General features: G+C 39.9%; 1 non-coding gene across 1 annotated transcript; it reads left to right on the forward strand.

Moving 5' to 3' along the window:
- The first annotated feature begins 18,404 nt into the window (after nucleotides 1-18,404).
- Nucleotides 18,405-18,511, forward strand: LOC141625487 (small nucleolar RNA R71). Its single transcript, XR_012535266.1, has one exon. It is a non-coding gene; the product is annotated as a small nucleolar RNA R71 (small nucleolar RNA).
- Nucleotides 18,512-20,192: the final 1,681 nt, after the last annotated feature.

Below are 20,192 nucleotides of genomic sequence, written 5' to 3' on the forward strand. Positions count from 1 at the left end.
TTGCTGCTCCACTTTTCTTAATCCGTCTTCTCAAATTTTACCGCGTAAGAGTGTTGACCTTCTTCATTTTTCTCAAACTTGATTTGGGTATATATACACATATATGTTCGAGTTTTATCAGGATTTTTATGTTGCAATTTTGTCCACAATGAACGAGCTTAAAAACTTGTGTTCTTGAGTCAATAATTGGATTTTTGTGTTTGTTGGGTCTAATTGAACAACAAAGGCTTAACATTTATTATTAATGTTGGATCTTATCTTGTATGTGAAACTTCATCTTAAAAGTTTATCTTAATTTTTGGATTTTGGGGTGTTCATGCCCAAGATTTTGATTTTTCATAAGTGAATCTTGTTTTAATCGTTTTATAAGACTACTATCTTCACTAGTAGTGTGCTAATTTTTCTTAAAAACGAAGACTTCATCATCGATTTGGCCCAAAATTTTGAACCAAGTGAGAATATGAACAATTTTTGATTTCATCGTAAATATGGTGTAATGGTATTGTAAGACTATAATTTTATTGGGGAATTATTGTAAAATGGTTTGAATTTTTTCGCCCTAAAGGGTGACAAGTTTCCAGAAAAGGTTGTAACAAGTATACATAAACTTTGATTTTACGCTTGTGATATACTTCACTTACTGCGTCTTATCCTAATTTTGATTATGATGTCTTGTGAAGTCATGAGAAACTTATCCATCTTAAATTTTTCGAAAATGGGTGGAATACCTACCCTAATTCTGACTTTTACCAAGTTAGGTTCTTGTCCTAATTGATCCTTAATACTTTGAACTTGGCTTATAGAGACATGTGCCATCTTATATCGGCTTATTACATTAAAGTTTTCAAGAAATTTGAGACAAATCATCGTTATGTTCGAGTTTTAATATAATAATTCACATTTTAGTCAAGTTTGAGTAAAATTGCATAATAAGGAAGAGCATTTTACAAAGTTGGTAGAGTTGGTAGAGTTGATTTTTGAATTTGCATCATTTTACAAAGTTCATCATATTTTCAAGTGTGCTATTAAAACAAGTTTGTGGTTTGATTAAAATACAAAGGAAGTCATGCCGTAATTTTTTTAATTCCATTCTTCGGGTTAAGTAAACTTCATCTCAATGACAAGCTCGTGTCAAGGGTTTATTTTAAAGTGTTGCTCATCGATTTAAGCGTTGGGAGGATTTTCTATCCATTCCAAATTATCTGATTTCCTACCTCTTCCGTAAACTGTTCAGGATTGTTTTAATTCTCATCTTCCCTACCTGGAAGTTCCATGTGAAATGAATTCCGTGGCGTGCCAAAGCCAACGAGGAACGCGAGGAGAAACCAAGCAAGGGAAGTTCGCTAAGAGCCGGTGGTACCTTCGGTGATTAAACCCCGGGATTTCCGGGCATAGAATTTGTGTATGAGCCCAATAGAATAATTTTTTCACCCTAACCCTTAGGCAGATGTCTTCGACGAGATGTGTGAAATTAGATATAGTCATCGAGATTAAGAATTTGGGAAACCTAGGAAGGTATGCTAGCCTATGCAAAGTTTTGAGTTGAGTGAGTTGATCATGAGAGACAACCTATAAATAATGAGTGGACTGCGACCAAGGTTGGATATTTAGCGGTTGTTCGGACTCATAGTTTAGTAAACGAAATTTAAAGGACAAGTGAGAGTGACCTTATTGAGTATGACTCGGGTATTTTGGGATAGCATATGGATGAGGAAATAGTCGGGATACCAAGAGTAAAAAGAGTGATAACATGAGTCGATAAAAGTTTTTGGAGGGTGAGATTTGACTTAAGCAATGGTATAGATCGAATAAATCGTGACAGAGCTTTATGAAACCAGAAAATGAGGGTGAACACTAGAACGAAAGATGAGTTGGAGATTTTGCAAGTTTTGTTATCCAACATTCAATAAAGAATTTGTTACAAGTTTCGGGTGCAGCCCTGTGAAGAGGTCGCGTCGTCGGCCGTGACAGAAGAGGGATGAGTTTGAGTTTTAATAAGTGGGATATATGATGGTGAATTTAGTAATACCAAGCTTGGTTTTCGCGGTAATGAGAGTAAGAGTGTGGCATGTAATACTTGAGAATTCAATCATATTGTTGAGGTATTTGATTATTTGTGTTATATAGTATGACCATTTAATTTAATTATGTATGCATGGAGTATGAAAGTAGTAGGGCGAAACTTTGGCCTATGAGTGATAGTGTGGATGTTGTTTGTGAAGTTGCCTCCCAATCGTTAAGTGGAACGCCCACGGTGTACATCGTGACCGTGTTGTAGTGCTTAATTGAGTGATGATGTTGTTATTATTCCTTGAGAATAATGAGTGGTTAGGTCGTGTCAATGAGATAGTGTAAGTGTTGTGGATGGTCTGCCTTGACCCTTGTTTGTCAATACTTGACCTAATAGTGGGTGTATACCCTTATCTTTGATGAGTCATAATTATATGCATATTTATGCCTCCCCTTAGTTGCTTTTGATACGGTTTTCGTGCTAGTTTATATTATTTACATGCCTTTTATGTTAGAATGTCGATACTTCCGCTATTTGATGTTTAATGTAGGAATGATGCATTTGAGGAGCAAAGGAATGAAATGGGCATCGCGGAGTGGGCATGAAGGAATACACGAAGTATGACACGGGAATCCATAAAGATAAAGGAAGGGAAGTTAAGAAGACAACACGAAGAAATGAGCTGAAATAGGATGGTGCCTCGATCAACTATAGCCACGCTCGATCGAGGAACCTGTGTACTCGATCGACTAAGAGCAGGCTCGATCGAGGAACCACATATTTCCAGATTTTCCGCAATTTTCCTTAAGTCGGTTATGTTTTACTATAAATACCTAAATCGTACCCTAAGTTTATTTACGCTTTATTTTTACCTAGTTTCGTATAGCTACTCTAAAAACTCTCTAAAACCCTTAGTTTAGTTTTGTTTAGTTTATTGTTCGGAACTAAGTTTGTCTTCATTATTATTACGGTATTGTTCTAATCTTTCTTCAATAATTATTATTCAATCTTTATTCATCTTTTATTATTGTTCATCATGTTTCTTTTATTACTATTGTTGTTCTTCCCTTTAATATGAGTAGCTAATTCCCTTATCTAGGGTGAATGGGGATCTAGGTTATTAGAAAGGGGATTATATTGATGAATTGATAGTTAAATTGCTTTTTGTTGTTGTTCAGTTTGTTGGTTTGAATCTAGTTGATTAGCTTCTGCAGGGTTAATTAATTAGTATTGCATAAACTAGGATTTTCACTAATCGGGTTAAGACTAGTAAAGGCTACGACAACTAGATAGAACTAATTTAATGATAGCGATTGCATGTTGGATTAGATCTAAAGGACATATTAGAATCGACCGATCTTATGACCTTAAACAATATAAATTGTTCTATCAATAAGTTAAATCTCACCCTCGAATAACTACCTAGTGAACCTAATCCCTAGACATTTTAATATTATTGAATTTGTCTTTATTTACATTGTTATTAGTTGTTAGAAATCAAACCCCCATAAAATTGTTACTATTAAGACGAACTTAAATAATAGCAAACTAGATTAATTACCTCGCCTCCCTGTGGATACGATACCCTACTTACCGCTAGCTATTTTTTAGTAGTATTATAGGATATATTTTGACTAAGGCCAAATGACTGATAATAACCTTATCAAATTTGGCGTCGTTGCCGGGGAGGCAACAATTTTCTTGATTGTTTTTGTTTATTTTTGTCTTTTATCTCAGGGAGCATCAGTTCATTGAGACAGTTTTATCTTTTGTTGTTGTTTTCATGTATTCCCAGGTCTAACAGGTTAGAGATTATACCTTTTGATCCCGAGCCAGAAAAGACTTTTTGGTACAGACGAAAATTTCAAAGAGAAGCAAGTCAGGTGGAAGACTTGAGTACACTTAACTGCGAGCGGTATACTTTTGCAGAAAATTCGTCCTTAGAAAAGGACACACTTATTTCTGCACCCTTGACCTCTACAACATTGAAGATGCCGACCTTGGCAAGTCGCTCGGAACCCACGGTTGAGTCCATTCCTAAAGGCTTCAAGCTCCCTACCACTGATAAGGGGACTTTTGAGATCAAGTCTTCTTATATAAGCTTAGTAGAGAGGAATATGTTTGGAGGAAAAGCAGGAGATGACCCGGCAAAGCACATGGAGAAATTTGTTACATATTGTTGTTTTACTCCTTTGTCAGCTGGGGTGACTCAAGATCAAGTCAAACAGACCTTATTTCCTTTCTCTTTGAGAGATGATGCAGCTAAGTGGCTACGTGACTTGGATATGGAGACCGACGCAATTACTAACTGGACTTCACTAGCTCTTGCATTCTACAAGAGGTATTTTCCACCACAGAAAACTAATGCTCTTAGAAGTCAGATTACAAGTTTTAAGCAAGGTCCCACCGAAGACTTTAATGAAGCTTGGGTTCACTTCAAACGGCTAGTTCGGTCCGTCCCTCATCATGGTTTCCATATTTGGTTCCTTTGCAACCAGTTTTACAACGGGTTGTTTGATCATCATAGAGCCTTGCTTGATTCAACTGCCAATGGAAGATTCCAAGATAATACTAATGACGGTAATGCATGGAACTTAATTGATCAGATAGCTACTCACACAGCTGAGTATGGTAACCCCGGATGTAGTAAGAGAGGAAGTGGTTCAGATAATGTTATTGCGGCGCAATTGGAGGCTCTAACGGCTCAAATAGCCGAGTTGAAGACTACCCAGTCTATGGGTAATAAGCACGAGATGGTCCATATGGTTCAACAAGAGGTATCCTGCGAGAGATATGGGATAGATGGCCACACTGCGGCCAAGTGTATGAGTACCATTAACCAAGTTCATGCCTTCTAGTCTTTCAAGCAAGGTACGCCTTATTCTAACTTCTTCCCTGAAAGGAGTCAGAATGTTTTTGCTCAAGCCACGCTGCAGAATACGTACATTATTCCTCCAAATCGTGGTAACCAACCACAAGGAAACTTTGTTCGGCAAAATCAATGAGGTTTTCAACAGATACAACCTCCTCCTCAAGCTCCAAGAAATGAGATGGCCGAGATGAAAGCTCTTTTGTAACAAAGTTTTTTTATTCAACAAAAGCAAACGGCTCAGATTTCCGAACTCATGGCTTTCAACAAGATGTTGGATACTCAAGTTGCTCAAATGGCGGCTCAAAATCCTTTGAAACAGTCTGGTCTTCCTCCTCAAGGTAAACAAGCACATGAGCAAGTTAATGCTATTTCCTTGCAAAGTGGTACTTCTTATCACGGTCCGCACATGCCCATTAATGAAGATGAGATCCCTTATATGAATCCTAAGGGATTGGGTAATTTGGAGTTAAGTGACGATGAAAAAGAAATTTACGAAACTGAAACACGGGATGTGAAGAAAAGCGAGAAAAACAAAAAAGATGGGATTACAGAAGATCCTCGATCGAGTAGCACAAGGCTTGATCGAGGAACCAAGCTACTCGATCGAGGTCACCACGGGATCGATCGAGGCACCCCCCCCCCCCCAAGTTGGTGATTTTTCGCGTGTTTGAGCTACGGCATTGGACAAAAATAGGTTCCTCAATCGAGTCACCTCTGGAACTGACGATTATGCTTCCAAACGTACTTCTACAGCTAAAGAAGCCGAGCCGATAAAAATTCAACTACCTTTTCCTCAAAGATTGCAGAAATCTAAACTTGAACAACAATGTGGGAGGTTCATGGAGGTAGTGAAGAATCTTCAAGTGACAGTGCCATTTACTGAATTGGTAACTCAAGTGCCGACTTATGCTAAGTTTTTGAAAGAGATCTTGTCAAAGAAGCGGTCTTTTGATGAAGTGGAGACTATTGCGTTCACTCATGAATGCAACGCCGCATTACAAGCCAATTCTCCACCTAAGCTTAAGTATCCAGGGAGTTTTTGTTAGAAATCTATATCTCATTACTTTGCATATTCATATATGTTACATTTAATTTAGTCATAAAATTAAATACAAATCTTATGCATGCAAACATAAGTAAATATAGAGAAGAAATCGTTTTCTCACCATATGATTTTCGGATTAAAAGGGCACCAACAAGATCTCCTTCTTGTTAGTTCTTGAGCATTCCAAATAATGGATGAACAAAGATTCAAGTATAGAATCTCTCCCAAAGGTGAATACCCAAGGAAACCTCTCAATAACAAATATTATTATGATCTAGTAATAATATAAGTTTTACTATAAAATTGACACAAAATAAATTGTATTTTTACTCTTGAATATTTCGGTCAAGAGGGAGTATTTGTGAGGTTTATTTCTCTAGAAATTTCATAAGATATAGAGAGAATGCATTTTTTTCTTATACTAGAAAAATATTAGGTGAAAAGAATGAATAATTAAGAAACCCATATGGTTGCACAACCCATAGGAAAACCGGTGGGGAGGGGTCAATATTGGGGAGCCAATGCATGGTCTTGTTCTTCTCAAGGCAAGAGTAGGCATGCATGGCTAGATGGTAGTCTTTTATCATTATGTTTTCCACTAAGATAAAAAACACAATATCAACCCAATATACCCTCCATATTTCGGCACACTTAAATAAAATGGGAGGTCCATTTTATTTTTGTCATTTGTCAATTGTAACATATGTGACATGTTACTTGACATATGAAATTGTAATGTATTTTTATCATATTAAAATCAACATACTCATAAAATATGTCATATACAAAATCGACTAGTAATTCGTAATTACTTGTACCAAAACGGTTTATCAAATTATAAATTACAACGTCTTGTATTTATAATAAATTATTCATTCAATTTCAATTCCAAATTTGTTTCGTAAACAATAATTTTATCCAAGTAATAAAACAATTCAATTACTTAGACCGTATCTAATATAATCGAATTACAATAAGACACGTTAATTTTACTCACAAAATCATCCGTCAATTTTTAAGCAATTTAATTAACTCGTATCGGCATACGATTAATTAAATAATCAATTAAGAGTATTTTCCTATAGGTACGACCTAAGGGGATCAACTGATCACCACCGTCGCACGACAGTAATGTCAAACTCTAGTCAGCCAATCATTACCGATATGTGTGGACCAGTTGACTGTAAAATATTACATCCCACATGTATTCTTAAAATGAGATTTAGACATGTGATCATTATGATCGACAATTGTGATCGCATTATTGTCGGAGGACACATATTCCAACAATCTCCCACTTGTCCTCGACAAGTGTGCGTCACCAATTCTCTTGTCCTATTACTATCTCCCACTCAATGCAAGGTGTCTTTCAGGTTGTACTTGCAAGTGATCATATCGAGAGTGGTTTCCTCGATCTGGAGAATAACTGATTGACCGGGTTTATCTATCATAGATACCTTCCGAGCGTGGCCACGCATTTCCAGTTCATTACTCCTCGAGTGGCCCTGAGATATTGTTATAACCCTGACAAGGGGTGGACAATTCCTATCGCACTTATTCCCTTCGACTAGCCACAACCATCATAACCCAAAATATGCCCATTTGACCCCATTTACGAAGGTCGTAGTAACACAAATCAAAGTTAATCTGAAACTGTGCCATCTTAGGCAAACAGTCTTTAGTCAAAAGAATCGACTCATTAGAATACTATAGTAGCTCTCGCCATGACCAGGCTATATAAATTTGCCAGAACTCTATAAGCGGTCATAAGGCCCGACAAGGTGTTCTTAACAGTCTGCCTATGTGATCGACTAGTCATTCTCATATGACTCCATGGTACTTGAACTTGCCATCAATCGCATCACACTCTAGTCACTTCGAGACGTCACCTCATATAAGTGACTATGGGCGAATACAATGTTAATCCGAGTTTACTTTAACGGGGTTCAATATTGTCTCTACAACCCATTTGGATGTAACAAAGTATAAAAGGAGTTTTCAGATTTTAAAAACTCGAACGATAAATGTGATTATCACATATGAATAGTCAATACCTGATTACTATTCATATTCTATAATCCAGTTTGATCTTGAATGTAGTTGTTCATCTCAATTCAATTGAAATGACATCTCATCATGTTAAGCCTATGAGAAGGCTTTGGCTAGTAGGTTTTATCAACTTCTTGTACCTTACTCAATCTTACTACATACTCGTTTTCCTTTGTAATGTATACATTTGCATTACAAAACTTTCTGAGCACGTGTCTAGATCCAATCTAGACATAGGCCCTCTAGCCTTAGAATAGCTCCCACTGTTTTCACAGTGTGCGGGACCCATCCTTCTTGCACATCTCATGATTGCAAGTGTACTTAATTTCCGTTGTAAATATCTCTCATTGTTCTTTATTGCCTAGAACGATTCTAGAAAATCTTTTTCTTAAATAACATAGCCACAATGGTATCTTAACCATCCTTAGGTGTTTTGAATACGGTTTTGTCGGAAACCATGCGCAATATCAATTGTCAATTGTCATTTGCGTAACACCCTTTACACAAAATTGCATCAAAAACACTTAACTTTCCATCCTTAATGCTTCTACAAGCGCTTAAAGATAATCTATATGGCTACTAGGTAACTATTACTTAAATTCGATTTGAAACAATTCATCATACTCAAAGTATATGAAGTGTTATACATCATTTCCTATTTAATTGATTCGGCAGCGAAAGCAAATGGAATCAATCAAATATGTTCAACTTGATTGAACTAGTCATGAATCTTATCAACATAAGACTTCTTATTTGACGCTAATATCATGTGGATTTATCTCCATAAATCTGGATATTAAAGATGTATTATATATATCTCCAAGTCTTAAATCATTCCCAATGATCAATATGTCATCCACATATTAGATTAATTAAAATTTCCGTAACTCCCACTAAACTTCATGTATAAACACAACTTCTCGACTTATCGGGAAAATTTTTATACCATGATCAAATCATTGATTCCAACTTATTGATGTCCTACTTAAGACCCTCTCTTAAGTTTCACATTATCTTAGGATTGTAAGAATCTACAAAACTCATAACATGTATCGAATACATTCCTTCTATGAAGAAGTGGGTTTTAGATTTATTCGCTATATGTATATCATCATAATAAAACACAATCCTTAAGGAGATCCAAATAGACTTAAGTATTTAAACTAGTGCAAAACCCTTTGCAACCAATCAAGCTTTGAAATCTCTCTTTATTAGTGCAAAACCCTTTGTCACTAATCAAGCCTTTTATTTCGGATTTTCATGACTCTAAGCCTAGTATTGAGTTGTGACTTAAACACTCTCATGTAAGTCATATGTTCATTACTTTCCAGAAGTAATCAACTTGAAATCAAACAATTTCTTTGTAAGTTGTAAGCTCTTTACTTTCTTAAAAGTAACATGAATTCATCATCTTCAACAAGTGACGACTTTAACCTCCTAGGTTTTGAAGAAACAACGTCTTACACAAAACGTCTCATGTAGCCAAGAAAGACCAGTTTCTCGCGACATAACATTCTGACAGCTCTGTCGTGTACTATCAAAAATAAACCTAACGGTCTCAACTAAAATGTAGTAGAGGCAGTCGAGTATCGAATCCTCAGGGAGGCGGTGCAATTATCAGTTGCCTAATTCTAATCTTAAGGTAACAAATGGGGGTTGTTTGAATTGGTTGCTAAACTACGAGATTTAAAAGAAGAGAAATAAAGGCAATAAAAGCAAGAAATAAGTTTAAACTATCAAGAGAGGAGGGACATGTCGGGAATTCGGTTCACTACGGTAGTCCGGTGACTCATTTGTAAATGACTCGATTTAATTAATGTAAGACGGATGTTGAAAGGTCCTTTCGGTCCACTTTCTATCCTAAAATACCACTAACTTAACTTTCATTCTCGTCAGGGTAGTCTACTGTTCATAGCAGGCCTATTTAGTCCAATCTTTCGATCTAGGATTAATTTTAGCCAGATTAAAGGTTAACTTAGAAGTGTGTACTCAACTAAGTCGATTAAATACAATTAAATTGCTATGGTGATGAGCCTTGTAATCAATTCATCTAATTCATTTACTACATCGTCACTTTCCTACCATGAGATCCCCTAATCCCAACATGAAAGGGATTTAGCTACTCATATCGCTAATTAAACTAACAGCAGATAGATTTCCAGCAGTAAACATAATGGAATAACCAATAAATTGCATAAAGAGAAATTAGGGCAAAGGAATAAATGTAACGGAACAAGAGATTAAAGCAAACAAAAGATTAATTATTAATAAAGGAAGAGAAAGAATTACAATCGATGCGAATCCGGCGTAAAGAACACAAATTCCAAGCGAAAGCAGTCCCGAAATAAAGTTACAGTAGAGAAGAATGAAGTACGCAGTAAAAGTTTTTGATAGATACTAAGTAGTAAAAACCGATGCTAATAACCTAACTAAAGTAGGTTTAAATAGGAAAAGAAATAAGTTTTTGCGGAATTAACATAACAAGGGCTGTTTAAAGCCCATAAATAGCGAAACCACTCGATCGAGTGGATTAAAACCACTCGATCGAGCAACCACCTCAGCAAATCTACTCGATCGAGTAGAAAGTTACTCGATCGAGTAACTGGCCTATTTGCAAGCTAAGGATCGAGTGGAAAACCACTCGATCGACCAATCTGGGACGTAGAAACCACTCGATCGAGTGGTTAAACTGCTCGATCGAGTACTTCGTCTTCATTTCAGCTCAAGTCCTCGCCTAAATGCCTCGTAATGCGTGCCAGGACGCTTCCAAACGCAGTATCTCACTCTGGAAAATCCCGTCTCCTCTAAATGCATGCAAAAAGGACGAAAAAGGGTACGATTCCACTACTTTCGCGTTCATTTCTACAAAATGGACAAAACGAACCAAAGTAGCCAATTCGGGGCAAAATACCATAGAAACAGTATAAAAATGCATAGAAATACGTGCTGAAATAGGCTAAAAAGACTATACATTAGGCACGTATCAAACCTCCCCAAACCAAACCTTTACTCGTCCTCGAGTAAACTCAAAACTAAACTAATGGAACGGAAACGATAACTCAGAGCTAGCTTAACTTGTCTACTTGAACCAATTTAATGCAACGAAAACTAACAGTTAAAGCTAAGCAGTCAATACGCAAACGAGTTATAAGCTGTTCAGAAATATAGCCAACCTATCGACCTTGCAAGACCAACAAAATCGGACTCTCTCGTGGTCACTCTTCTCTCATGAAGCAAAGGGTGAATGTTATATGTAAAAGAGAGAAGAAAAGACAGTCACTCACCTAACTGCAACCTACATAGCATGCATGCAACAAAAATGAAAGACAATTCAAGTACTAATGCACACACTCCAACCAATAATGTCCGTCACAGCCGAGGGCTTACAAATAATATGGGAATAGTGAGGTTTAGGTGAGAAAAGGCAAAACATGTTATGGAAATGTGGAGGTAAAAGCGTCAAGCTAGTTCCTAACAGGACCATAATGAAACCATCCGAATCTCAACTGACTGAAAATTAAGAACAAGTGTCCTTCATTTGGCACACAACTCACTAAACTCAAACACAATCTCCTCAAAAATAATGGGATAAAACGGAGGAGTCAGACGGTCACAAACTTCCCTTTTTTAAACACCGTCTGAAATAACTAACTGAAACAAACAACTTATTTTTTCAAACTTTTCTTTTTTTCTTCTTTTTCTTACGTGATTCAGCTTTCTCTTTCATTTTTTTTTTCCTTTCACGTCTTTTTTTTTTCAGTACTTTTTTCTTTCTTTTCCTCCTTCCTTTATACTTACACCAACTCCAAACAAGAAATACGGGCCAAAATGCAATGGAAGATCATACCATAAAAGAACATACTAACTAGCTTGACTAGGCAGGCTTAGTTTGGGATGTAGCTGATGGGTCAAAAAGGGAAATTTGGCTAATGTGGAGCTAAATGGGTGAAAAATATAAGGAAAGGGAAATTTGCAAGCACCTCCCTGCATGTGACACCAACCACAAACCCGAATATGTGCATTTGACAAGAAATTGAATGTCATAAAAGTGCAAAAGAGACGAACATGCTATGCAAGGAGTACTACTCTCAATTCCTAATGAACTGGTCATGAATGTCACCAGTTATGGCTCTAATATCTCAGAATTTTTCAAGTAGTTTGCCAATTTATCAGGTCAAGTCTAAACAGTCAGCTATATTTGAACAGAAACTCGTAGACTATGCGTATGACAAAGCTAATAACTATCAAAAGAAGTGCAAGGCTCAAGTAAAATGACAAGTTAAAGTGCAATTTCATCACGGAAATCTACCGTTCCGACTCAACCTATATGCAAAAATAAACGTGAAAATTTTGAATTTTTCTATTTTCTAATTTTTTTGGATTTTTGATTTTTAATGAAAATAAACAACAATGCAAGCTGAAAGATAAACGTGAATGCAAAAACAAATGCAAATGCAGACTCAAAAGGATGCAATACCTCTCCCCAAACCAAAACGGACAACGCCCTCGTTGTCCTCCAGCATACACCAGCAGATATATGCAGGGGAACGGGAATATACAACCAAAGAAAATAAAAACAGTAAATAAAAAGAAGACAAAATAAAAGAGTAAGAGATACATACAAAATACGAACTTCCCCAAACCAATGCTTAAAAATCGGGAAGTGAGTAGACCAAGAGCTACTCGTCGTCGCGTGCCATCGCTGCATCACGGATCCCCTCCACCACCCGGTACTCCGGGTCTCTCTCCTCCTCTCTCCTCCTCTGCTCCTCAGCACGAGCTCTCTCCACTGCCACCTCTGGGTCCTCGTCCTCCTCCTCATCAGAAACCGGGTACCCCTCAGGTGTGTACCGGAAGAAGGAAGGGTGTGGCCAACCCCTCGGGATCGGCGTGTCGCCGCAAGTGGTACTCGTACAGAGGGTGCAAGGCAAGAGCCAAGTCCTCTCCATACGAGCCTGACGCGCCGCAACCTCGAGCAACAAATCAGTAAAGCTGCGCCCCCTTGGTCCGGGACGCGGGCGCCACAAAAGGAGGAGGTGGAAAGCAGTAAGACCGTAAGCTCGGTCATCGTGTGCAGTGGGTGGGAGGTGGAGTAGGAGTAGGAGTAGGAGTGGTAGTAGTAGTGGGAGTAGGGGTCGGATCGGGAGTAGCTGTGGAAGGCTGGGCACTCCCTGAAGGTGTGGACCCCTCTCCAGTCTCAAGTCACCGCTTCTTGGCGGCGGGTGCATCAGGAGGTGGTCGAGGCTGAAGTGGAAGGTGAAGGTGAGGTAGTGGTGGCAGACGGGCGCCCTTTACCACAGTAGGTAAGGGCTCAAGACGGGGGAGACTGTCACAAGGTAAGTGTATAGACAAGGAGCCGTCAATCTTCCAAGTCTGGTAGTCTGGGGTCAGCCAATGCTGAGAAAGCATGGCATCCAGACTCAGTAGCCTCTCTCCGTCGAGGTACTGCAGGTCACGAGGCCAAGTGGGGAAAAGGCGACGGGCAAGAATGGTGGCTATGCCACCGCAGGCAATGGTTCCCATCTCCTTCTTCCCCTGGCTCACAAGGTACTGGGCGGTCAAGTAAGCTATGTTGAAGGTAAAAGGACCCTCACAGTCGATGTTCATGTAACTGCCCAGGATGGAGAGCTCGGTGTTGGTCATGTTGTTCGGCTCCTTTCGGCCGAAAATAGTGCTCCCCATCAGTCTAAGGAAACAACGGACAGGGGGAAGGTGGACCTGATGGAGCTTTCGCTCCCTAAAAGTGGTCTGGGCCAGACACCGCCAAAGTTGACGGTAGACCTTCCTCGGGGCAGCAGTCACGCCCGTGGAGGTGAGGTTTAGTAACCTACCAAACTCCCCTAAGGTCCTCTGAAAAGTCCGGTTAAACAACCGAAAAGACACTGAAAGACTATCGGGGTCAGCCTCGTGTGCCCCGGGGGGAGAAGGTAAAAGAGCAGAGAAACTCAAGGCTCGGCTCTAAAAAGGTACGGCCCCTCATAGTGATGAGTCCGGCCATCCCCGTGCCCCGTAGTAAAGTACAGACCGACTCGTAAATGCCGAGTCTCGTAAGCGCCGATTCCTCTATAAATCGGGAAGGAACATGTACACAGCCTAGCAGGTTATAAAATTTCTTACGATGTAAAGCGTTAACAAAATGTACCTGCAGATAGTCTGGGTGAGGGTCAAGGGAGTCGTCTCCTCGAACCATGACCGTGCCAGAAGTAGAAGCGGCGGCGGTGGTAGAAGCGCGAAGGAAGGAGAGGTGACTGGAGCGGCGTAGAACGAGATCGCATCTACGACCCCGCCCGGAACCCGAAGTAGTAGCCCGTCCAGAGACGGTGTGTGGGACAGTGGCTGCTCTAAAAGCACTGCGATTTGCGGGCGAGTCCACCACAGAGTAGAAGCGAGGTTGGTGCAGAGGTAGTGGTCCTTTGTGGTCACCATCGAAGAAGAACTAGCAGAGTGCTAGGTTTGTGGTGGTGACCGTAGAGGAAGTGGCGACTGAATCGAGCTAGCAAGCGGTGAGCTAGCCTGGAGCGAAATCGTCCCCTGCAGCTGAAACTAGAAACACTGGGGCTGCAATGGTGACTAAGGCGGAGGCTGTGGCAACAGCAGGGGCCACTGTCTCACTCAAAGACGGACTAGAGGTGGAGCTGGTAGAAGGGAGAGAACTAGACTCCATCCTGTAACAAGGGTAGGAGCATGATAAGAATAATAGTGGCTAACAGAGGCTAAAACAGCAAGAAATCAGCATGTTAAACCAGAAAAACTCCTCTGCCAGTCGAAAATTTTTGACCTACAGCACATAAATCCCAACAATTCCTCAAACAAGTTTGAATTGCAGCATGTAAATGGCGATAAGGGGGCATAACAGTCAACAACAACAGCATATAAGTGTCAACTGAGGTTAAGTAAGACAAAGTAGCATGTGAACCCGTCTGACAGTCGAAAATTCGACTGAGGCAGCCCTAATCGCGAAAATTCACGCAATAATCGAATGGAGGCGTGTTAAGCATGTTAAACATTCTACACTCAGCAGCAATATCGCAACAATGAAGCTACATAGACAAATGACAGCAGCAATAGTCCGTCTGACAGTCGAAATTTTCGACTGTCCTGAACCAAATCGCGAAAATCGTGTAAAATTTCGAATTAAACATGCAACAACAGCGAGGAATGGGAATTGATCATCAAGTAAGACAAAGAAAGGGCAGGTAAGACAATTAAAGTCGAATAATCGACCAACCATGGATATTCAAACCCTAAATTCAATTTTTACCTCATAAAATGCAAAAATAATGAAATTAAAATGCAATGAAGCTAGAGGAAACACTTACTTGATGAATACAACCTACAAATGCAATTAATCTTCAATCAAACAAGCAAAACACGCGATGTTTTTGAGCTAAAAACCGCAAACCCTAACCCGCGTTAAAACCCGTGTAAATGAGCACAAATTAAGGGGAAAATAAGGGGTTTTGGAAGATTAATTAGCAGGGAATAGATTGTAGGAGGCGGATTTGGGGATTGGGCAAGAAAATATGGAGATTTGGGGGAGTTTGTGTCGCAATTAGGGGGTGTTAGACGAAAATTAGGGGAAGACATGAAATAGAAAACAAAATTAAGGAGTTTAAAGAATAACTCCCTGCGTCCTATTCATTTTCACTCGATCGAGTGGTTTTAAACCACTCGATCGAACACTTGGATGCTTCAGCTGCTCGATCGAGTAGAAATCTACTCGATCGAGTAATCCCCTTTATTGCTTTACTCGATCGACTGGAAAAAGTGCTCGATCGACCATATTTCCACTCGATCGAGTACAAAAAGTACTCGATCGAGCTCTTTTCTCGCGTAAGCTCTTTAACTTCGTCATTTCTTCCTTGGAATGCGTAAAACTTCTCCAAACCTACATAAAAACACGTGCAAAAATTTCCCAAAATACCAAATACGCATAAGAACAGTCTATAGTCTTAAATCTATGCTAAAAACTGTCTAAAACTAATTGTCCTAATTAAAAGCAATAAAACAAATTCAACGGAAAATTTAAAAATTATCTATTACAAAGTGTTACACGGGGCATTTCCCCGCTCAATTTCCAATGCAATTCAGTAGCCCCTTGGAAGGCTCCTGACTGGAGGACGTCATCTCAGCAACATTGACTGTCCTCTTCAACTTCCATGAGCATGAATTATCATTTGAAACGGTAGGAGGGGAGTAGTTCGCATCCACATAAGCACGAACCTTCCTCGTCCTTGCTCCTTTATCACCATTTGTAGCGTCATCTCCAATCTGATCGACTTTAATTGCACCATTTCCTTTGACAGCTCCTTCATTGCTTTCATCTGTACCTGCAGCAAGGAAAACAGACGAACTTTCCTCCTTTTTGCTCTCAGTCTGAGGCGGAGGGTTAACAATAGCAGCACAATTCTCCAAATTTTCATCTGGAGTGTCAATAATAGGATCAATAGAAGAGAGGGCATTGCAAGGCTGGGCTTGCATGGGAGCTCTTCGGGACTTAGACTGATGAAAAATTAGCTCCTCGTCCCCTACCTGAAAAGTCAAAGTCTTCCCCCCGACGTCTATAACTGCACGGGCAGTAGACAAAAATGGTCTCCCTAAAATGATAGGGGTGTGTGCGTCTTCGGGGATGTCTAAGACAACAAAATCAACGGGAATAAAGAACTTCCCGATCTGAACAGGTACGTCTTCTACCACAACCTAATGGCCGTGATAAGCTACGGTCGGCCATCTGGACAGTCATGTTGGTGCAACTCAGCTTTGTCAAACCAAATCTCTTAGCTAGAGATAACGGTAAGACACTCACGCTAGCGCCTAGATCGCATAACGCGTTATCAATCAAATGGATACCGATATGACACGGAATTGAAAAACTACCCGGGTCTGACTGCTTAGGAGGTAACTTATTTTGAAATAGGGCCGACCCCACCTCAGTCAAAGCTACGGTCTCATTATCACTAATACTCCTCTTACGCGATACAATTTCTTTCATAAACTTAAGATAAGAGGGTACCTTTGTCAGCAACTCAGTGAACGGCACAATGACTTCCAAGCTTTTCAGAAGTTCGACAAATTTGCCGAATTGTTGATTAGCTTTAGTATTCTGCAGCCGCCTCAGGAAGGGAACCGTGATGGGTATTTCGAGTCCCTTGTTTCTCGCTTCCAATGTATCTTCCGGTGCAAGTTCTGTATCCTTTGGACGCTTTTTACCTCTCGAACGAGGTCTTTCCGGTGATTCCTCGCTTAAACGAGCACTAGCAGGCTCTCGAACAAGCTTCCCGTCATCAAAACTACTCGATCGACCAATATACCCATTCGATCGAGTAGAATCTTTGTCAATTTCACTCGATCGAGTGATATTTTCACTCGATCGAGCAACTCCATTTTCTGCTTCACTCGATCGAGTAGATAAACTACTCGATCGACCAGTCTGCTCTTCCTGTTCACTCGATCGAGAGGAAAAACCACTCGATCGAGCACTTTCGTCTCCAGTTCTGCTCGATCGACCACCTGTAATCAGTCGATCGAGCACTTGCTTTGCCGTGAGCTTGTTTTCTTCGACAGAACACTGTTCACCATCAGTTTTAGCCTTCCTCGGGTCTGATTTCAACACTTCCGGTCCCTCATAAGAAAGACCGCTTCTCAAATTTATCAGATTTACCGTCTCATGTGGATTCTTCTCATTTTGAGTCGGTAAATGACCCTGCTTTCTCGAGGATTGATTCGCGGCTAGTTGGGCAACTTGAGTTTCAAGTGCCTTAATGGAAGCATCTTTCTGTTGATCACTCAGCTGAAACTGCTTTGTAATGGATTGCAACATAGACTTTATCTCACTTATTTCACTCACCCCACCGGAAGATGATGCACCTTGATTAGAAGGAGTGAAAGAAGGAGGCTTCTGAAAGCCTTGTTGATTCTTGTGTGGAGGGACATACGGCTGCTGCTGGTGCGGAGGAGGAGTAGGATTGAGCACATTTTGACTACTCCACCTCAAATTGGGGTGGATGTTCGGCTCATAATAGGTGTTTGTCTGGCTGTAATGTTGAAAGGCAGCACAAGACTCATAAGAATGTGGACAATTATCTGAAACATGTCCCTCTCCTCCACATCTCTTACAGACGAAAGGACCGCCTGAAACAACATTCACATGGTAGATTCCTTTTTTCGAGGCTCCTCCCAACTCATACTTATCGAATCTCGCCGTGAGAGCTTCTAATGCAGCTACAGAAGGAGATTCAGCACTCCTCCTTTGATTCCCTCTGGAATTCCCATACTCAGCTTTATGGGTGGCTAAGTCATCAATGATCTTCCACCCCTTAGTCTCTCCCATATTCTCAGCAAATCGGCCACTAGCTGCAGCATCCAAGATAGCCCTCTGATCGTCATACAGCCCATTATAGAACTGATTGCATAGACTCCATTTTTCGAACCCATGGTGCGGAATAGTTCGCACCAGCTTCTTGAAACGGACCCATGCTTCATGAAAGTTCTCATCAGGACCCTGTTTAAAGCTCGTGATCTGAGCTCTAATGGCATTGGTCTTCGAGGCAGAGAAATATTTCTTGTAAAATGCTAAAGCCAGCGAATTCCAGTCAGTTATCCCATGAGCAGCTCGGTCCAGATCCCTATACCACTCCCTTGCAAAGATCGCGGAGTGAGAAAATAAACATGGTTTCTTTTATCTGATCCGGGGTCACGCCAGTTGGTGGAGGTATGGAACAGCAATAATCAATGAAAGTCTCCATATGCTTGGCTGCATCTTCATTTGCAGCTCCCCCGAATTGGTTTCTCTCAACCAAATTGATATAGGACGGCTTCGGCTCGAATTTTCTTGCCTCCCCTGGTAATGCAAATCCCTTATAGAGATTCGCAGCTGTCGGCTCAGAGTGACTTGCAATAGTTGCTTCCTCGGCCATTTCTAGAAAGTCCGGAGAAGTGACGGTCTCAGCTGATGAATTAGAAATAGGAGATGAAGGTGGATCCTCCTCAAACAGAGCGTTCTCGTAGTAACTAGACAGAGTACTCAGCTCTTCCTCTGTCGGCAATATCCTGGATGATCGCCTCAACTCACGCAAAGTCTTCTCAATCTCAGGATTGATCGGTAGTAGTTCACCACCCTGTGACCTGCGCATAAGAAGAAACTACAAATAGAATATAAGAATAGTTAAAGGAACGGATGCCCCTTAAACTAAAAGAAAGACTAAAAATAAAACAACTAATAATTTAAACAATTGCCTCCCAAGAACGGCGCCAAAATTTGACACTGCTACATCGTGTACTATCAAAAATAAACCTAACGGTCTCAACTAAAATGTAGTAGAGGCAGTCGAGTATCGAATCCTCAGGGAGGCGGTGCAATTATCAGTTGCCTAATTCTAATCTTAAGGTAACAAATGGGGGTTGTTTGAATTGGTTGCTAAACTACGAGATTTAAAAGAAGAGAAATAAAGGCAATAAAAGCAAGAAATAAGTTTAAACTATCAAGAGAGGAGGGACATGTCGGGAATTCGGTTCACTACGATAGTCCAGTGACTCAGCTGTAAATGACTCAGACGAATTAATGTAAGACGGATGTTGAAAGGTCCTTTCGGTCCACTTTCTATCCTAAAATACCACTAACTTAACTTTCATTCTCGTCAGGGTAGTCTACTGTTCATAGCAGGCCTATTTAGTCCAATCTTTCGATCTAGGATTAATTTTAGCCAGATTAAAGGTTAACTTAGAAGTGTGTACTCAACTAAGTCGATTAAATACAATTAAATTGCTATGGTGACAGAGCCTTGTAATCAATTCATCTAATTCATTTACTACATCGTCACTTTCCTACCGCAGATCCCCTAATCCCAACATGAAAGGGATTTAGCTACTCATATCGCTAATTAAACTAACAGCAGATAGATTTCCAGCAGTAAACATAATGGAATAACCAATAAATTGCATAAAGAGAAATTAGGGCAAAGGAATAAATGTAACGGAACAAGAGATTAAAGCAAACAAAAGATTAATTATTAATAAAGGAAGAGAAAGAATTACAATCGATGCGAATCCGGCGTAAAGAACACAAATTCCAAGCGAAAGCAGTCCCGAAATAAAGTTACAGTAGAGAAGAATGAAGTACGCAGTAAAAGTTTTTGATAGATACTAAGTAGTAAAAACCGATGCTAATAACCTAACTAAAGTAGGTTTAAATAGGAAAAGAAATAAGTTTTTGCGGA

The sequence above is a fragment of the Silene latifolia genome, chromosome X, assembly GCF_048544455.1.
Source record: "Silene latifolia isolate original U9 population chromosome X, ASM4854445v1, whole genome shotgun sequence".
NCBI lineage: Eukaryota > Viridiplantae > Streptophyta > Magnoliopsida > Caryophyllales > Caryophyllaceae > Silene > Silene latifolia.